The following is a 5376-nucleotide window of genomic DNA, read 5'->3' on the forward strand; positions in this document are numbered from 1 at the left end:
CTCTGCAAAACCTCACTTTTGGCAATAAAGATGTAAAATTTCCCGATTCCAGAAAGTTGAATTAGTATCAACATAAGTTATTTAAATTAGAGTTTGAGGGTTGCATGGCTCATTACTCAAAATCTTAAGGAGTTAAAAAATCAATGATCCATTGTTTCTTATAATTCTGTGGAATGGTTGGTGTTTCTTTTGCTGGTCTCAGCTGGGTTCACTGACAAGCTTGCCTTTTGGACTGGGATAGAAGAATCAAGATGGCCTCACTCACACTTCTGGTTGGTACCTTTGTGTTGGCTATGGGTTGGTGCTTCTTGGTTCTCTTGCATTTGGCCTTTGTGGTAGACAGAGAAATGGTCCTCAAAAGGTATTTATGTTCAAGTCCTCAAGTTATGTGAACTTGAATATGTTACCTTACATGACCAAAGGGAAGTTACAAATGTGATTAAGTTAAAGATTTTTATTAGGAAGGTTATCAGATTATGCAGGTAGACCCAGTCTGATCACAAGAGTACTAAGGGAGGCAGGAGGGTCAAAGTTAGAGAAGGAGGGGTGACAACAGAAGCAGTGGTCAGAGCAATGTAAAAAAGGAGCAACCAGCCAAGGGATACAGGTGGCTTCTAGAGGCTGGAAAAGGCAAGGAGATGGACTTTTGCCCTAGAACCTCCAAAAGGAACCCAGCCCTGCTGACCCATTTTAAATTTCTGAACTTGAGAACTCTAAGATAATAGATTTGTGTTGTTTTAAGCCATTGAATTTGTGGTAATTTGTCACAGCAGCAATAGGAAAATAATACAGCCTTTCATTTTACTAGATATACCAGGTCTCAAAGTAGTATTCCCAAGGGCCAGCCCCATTGCACAAACCTTTTCGAACTTCTTATGTGAAGCCCCATTTGCCAAAGCACGTTACACAGCCAAACCCAGAGTCGATGTGAGAGGGGCTTTGACTCCGCCTCTTGATGGGAAAAGTGGCAAAGTTTCATTGCTTGCGTATTTGGATGGAAGAAATGTGTGGCTACTAAGCAATCAATCACTTAATCTGGTGACTTGCTCTGGAAGAAGCTTTATGTTGCATGTGAATAGCCTGGCTTGGGCTTTGAATCTTAACCCTTTGATTTAATCTCTTAGCCTGATGCTTAAAGTTTAGATCTTCATCTGTCAAATATTCCATGATGCCTGACCCAATCACTACCCTGTCACAGCTGAAGTTCAGATTATGACTCTTTCTTCTCTGCCTCTGCCTTCAACCTCCTCCTCCCAACTGCTTTTCTCTTCCTTTCCTTTCCATTCTAGCACTACTTCCAAATGAACTTCTCCAATTGCTGAGCCGTTGGAACATCAGTGTTTTATTGAGTCTCTAATGTCTTCAAGTCTTTCTTTCCCTTGGAGGAAGTTACTTTACTTGCACTTTTATGTGGCAAATAGTTCCTGTGACTCAATGCTGAGATATTCATTTGCAAGAAATACAATGCCAACGGCCAAGGCCAAGCAGCATTTTTACTAGGCGTTTCTTTTCCGTGTTTTTCAGCCTGAAGGATGGCACTTGGAGGCATTTTTAAAAAGGCAGAAAGAAAAGTCATCCCATGTTCTTCAAATTTACATTTTGCTTCATCTTTTAAGTGAGAAATAAAATGCATTAGAACTCTCACATCATTAACAGAATGTGTGGGTAAACTTGGAATTTGCATTTAAATACATTCAAGAACAAAGATTTTTGCAGAATTTGCAAGTAGACCAGGGGAAGATGCCAGTGAGAAAAGAAAGTAAGTAGTAGCTTCTTGCCAAAAATCACTGAAATTGAACTCATATATATTTTAATTGCCACATTTATTTTTAAAGCTTCTATTCATCAAAACATAGAAGTGTGAGTTTTTGAATAATTTGTTATCAGTTTTCTGCACATAAGTTTCACAAATTAGGTTACTTGGCTAACTGATAAAATTTCATGTGGGTTTCACTAAAGTCCAAATGAAGGCACTTTCCAGGCAGTGCATGTGGACAGGCTAGTTTGACAAACAAGAAACCTTAGGAGGGCATGATGTTAGGATGGATTTACCATAACCAAGGGCCTAACCTTGGGACTTATAATTCCAAAAACCAGATTTTAATGCTTTCCCAAATGATCCCAAACATCTTACCATTTACGATAAAAACTCCCAACAAAGTGCATATAGAGGGAATGTACCTCAGAATGATTTTTCAAATTTTTGTTTTGGGGGAAAAAAAGTCGGATTTATTGAGACAAATTTTATGTGAAATAATATTCACCAATTTTAAGGATATGGTTTTATGAGTTTTGATAAATATGTTTAGTCACATCATCACCACCACCACACACAAAATCTAGAATGTTCCTATCAGCCCCCAAATTTCATTCATGCCATTTGTACAGTCAATTCCTCCCTTCCAACCCCTGGCCCCGGCAACCATTGATCTGTTCCCTGTTTCTACAGTTTCGCCTTTTCCAGAATGTCATGTACATGGAATCTTTCGTGTCTATCTTCTTTCACCTCTAACTGAGCTGAGATTCAGCCATGTTGCGGCAAGTATCAGTAGTATGTTCCTTTTTATTGCTGAAAGGCATTGTAATATATGGATAAACCAAATTATGTTAATTCTTTAACTAGTTGTTGGAAATTTGAATTGTTTTCTGCCTTTGATGGTTATGAATAAAGTTTCAGTACACATTTGTCAAAAAAAAAAAAAAAAAAAACAACCCAAACTTCTTACCAACTATCTTTCTTCCTGGTACTAGTGAGCTCGGCAGCAGAATAAAAAGCCCTCCCGAACATAGGATTTGAAAATGAAAAGGAGATTCTCAAGTGTCTTGATGCCACGATGCAACATGATCAAACATGACTGACCCTTGACAGCATTCACCTGCTTAGAGACCTGAATGTCAGAGTCTCTCAGATTCAGAAATGAACAATTCCTACCCTAGGCTCCTTCTCTAATCCCTGTGTTTCTAGGTAGTACATTTCAACTCCTCTGTGCTTGCTTTCTTTAAAATATGTCGGTAGTATTGACTAAGCCATAGTGTAATGAAGGATGCACTAATATGTGCCATGTGTCACTACCCTCCCTTCCTACATAATTGCTTATTTGAAAACAATCGCTCTTCCCCACTAAATCTTGCTCAGCATGGCACATCGGGAAACTACTTCCAATCAATTTGACCTCTTACATAAAATAAAGCCTAGTGGGTTTGCTACCTCTGGTGCAGATGCTCTTTCTAAGGACTTAGGAAACTCTCTGTCTCTTGTCATTAGGTGCTTATTTCATTGGACCATGAGTACAGCTGTGTTCTAGCTCTGTAATGATGACCAAAGCAATGGATTTAGGTCCTCATGACCCAGTTAGTTTTTCCCTGTCTCATAAGTGTAACCGTACATTTCCTCCACAAATGTGCTGTCACAAGGGAGCCAAATCTTGGTGGATTAACACAGGTTCTTATTATTGTGGGACTACAATATACTTGTGTTTGCTTGTCTAAGGTCTGTTGTCCTCACTACGTCTTAAGCATCCTGAGAAGGAGGACTGTGCCTATTGTGTTAAACCTTGTATCATCACTGCTGACACATAGGAGCTCAGTATATCTTTTGTAAGGACACAAAGGCTTGTCTAACTGGAAGAATAAAAATATCTCCAAGCCCGATCCTGCAAACGGTGCATCATTGTTGTATGTGTCTTTACAGTAAAGTCTCCTAGATATTAGGGATACTATCAATGATCTATTCAATTCTCCCATTACAGAATCTAGTTATTCACCTGTCTTTGTTCCACTTATTTGCTATGTTTGTTTGTAGTGTTATGAGAATGTCACCAGAAAAAAGGAAGTTGAGAGGAAATTCAACCTTATTCTCTTTCTTTCTTTTTCCAATTCTCATGATAATACGAACGGCAGGAGAGTTCCAAACAATGTGTCAAAATAGCTTTAGGAATTATAGCTATATTTTATTTCATTTGACAAGAATTTTCAAAATGCTTTTTTTGTGAAACCATCAGAGTTTTGGTTGCTGACTTGCCCCTAAGCAGCTTTTATTCTAGATAAAGTGAGGAGGCTTACATAAAAATAATTTTGAGAAATAATACAACATGTATAATACAATACAATCCAAATGCAATCCAAATGTGTAACTGAAGCCGTAAACACAATAGGAAAATAGTAAGAAGAAACAAGTGTTCTCTAAACACATTAAAGATTAGAAAGTATCATTTTTGTTCATACTGGTATTGTACACAAGACCCAGCATATTGCCTCATGTAAACTAGATGACCCATGAATGTTGTTTAAATGAATGAATGGATAAATGAATATTAACTAATTATAGTTTCATGCTCTTTAGTTTTGACAAAGTTCTTTGCACATCACCGGGGTTCAGCATTGACTTTCTGCCCAGTACTACACTTGGTTAATGGCAACAAAAATCTCTAAAGTTACCCCAGATCAAGGCTAAGAGGTTATTTTTGAGTCTCCTGCTCTCTTACCCCACACAGAGAAAAAGTCCCCAAATATCTTTTCTACCCTCCTAATAACTCGTTAACCATCCACTTGCTGCTCTCTATCCCCTTGCCACAACCTCATTGTGACTATCAGGAATGCTCATCCTCACTTCTCCTCTTCTTCCTCCCTCCAATTCATTCTATAAATGCCACCAGAATGGCCCATCTGAAGAGCAGACATAATCAGAACACTGCCTTTTATATAGTCTTTCATGGCTCCTCAGTGATAGAGTAAATTCAGGCTAAAGGAAACTCCTTGGTATAGTGTGCAAGACCCACCTCCCTCTCTTCCATTATCACTGTTCCACCCTAGATTTCAATCAACTTCTCAGGTCCCCAGGGGACAGCACTCTCTCCCAGCTTAGATTCTTTTTATCTCTAGAGTAGACTCTAGCCTGAATCTTCCTCTCCTGACTCTGCCTGGCTTGCTCCCAATTGCCCTTGAGATCTCCTTTAGGCTTTACTCCCACTAGAAAGCTCATCTGTGTTGTTGGTGTCCTGTATCCACTCTTACTGAAACAACCATTACCTGTCTTTATGCCTGTTAATGGCCTGTATGTCCTTCATAGCATAGTTGTAGGTTTCTTGCACTGCTTGAATATGTCTAATGTATGGTTCTACCCTCATGCCTACCTCGTGGTAAGAATTAAATACACATTTAAGGGCAGCCCTGGTGACTCAACGGTTTAGCGCCACCTTCAGCCCAAGGCGGGATCCTGGAGACCCAGAACCAAGTCCCACATCGGGCTCCCTGCATGGAGCCTCCTTCTCCCTCTGCTTATGTCCCTGCCTCTCTCTCTCTCTCTATGTCTCTCATGAATAAATAAATAAAATCTTAAAATAATACACATTTAAGAGAAAATGAATGAGTGACATG

The sequence above is a fragment of the Canis aureus genome, chromosome 14 (assembly GCF_053574225.1).
Source record: "Canis aureus isolate CA01 chromosome 14, VMU_Caureus_v.1.0, whole genome shotgun sequence".
NCBI classification, from domain to species: domain Eukaryota; kingdom Metazoa; phylum Chordata; class Mammalia; order Carnivora; family Canidae; genus Canis; species Canis aureus.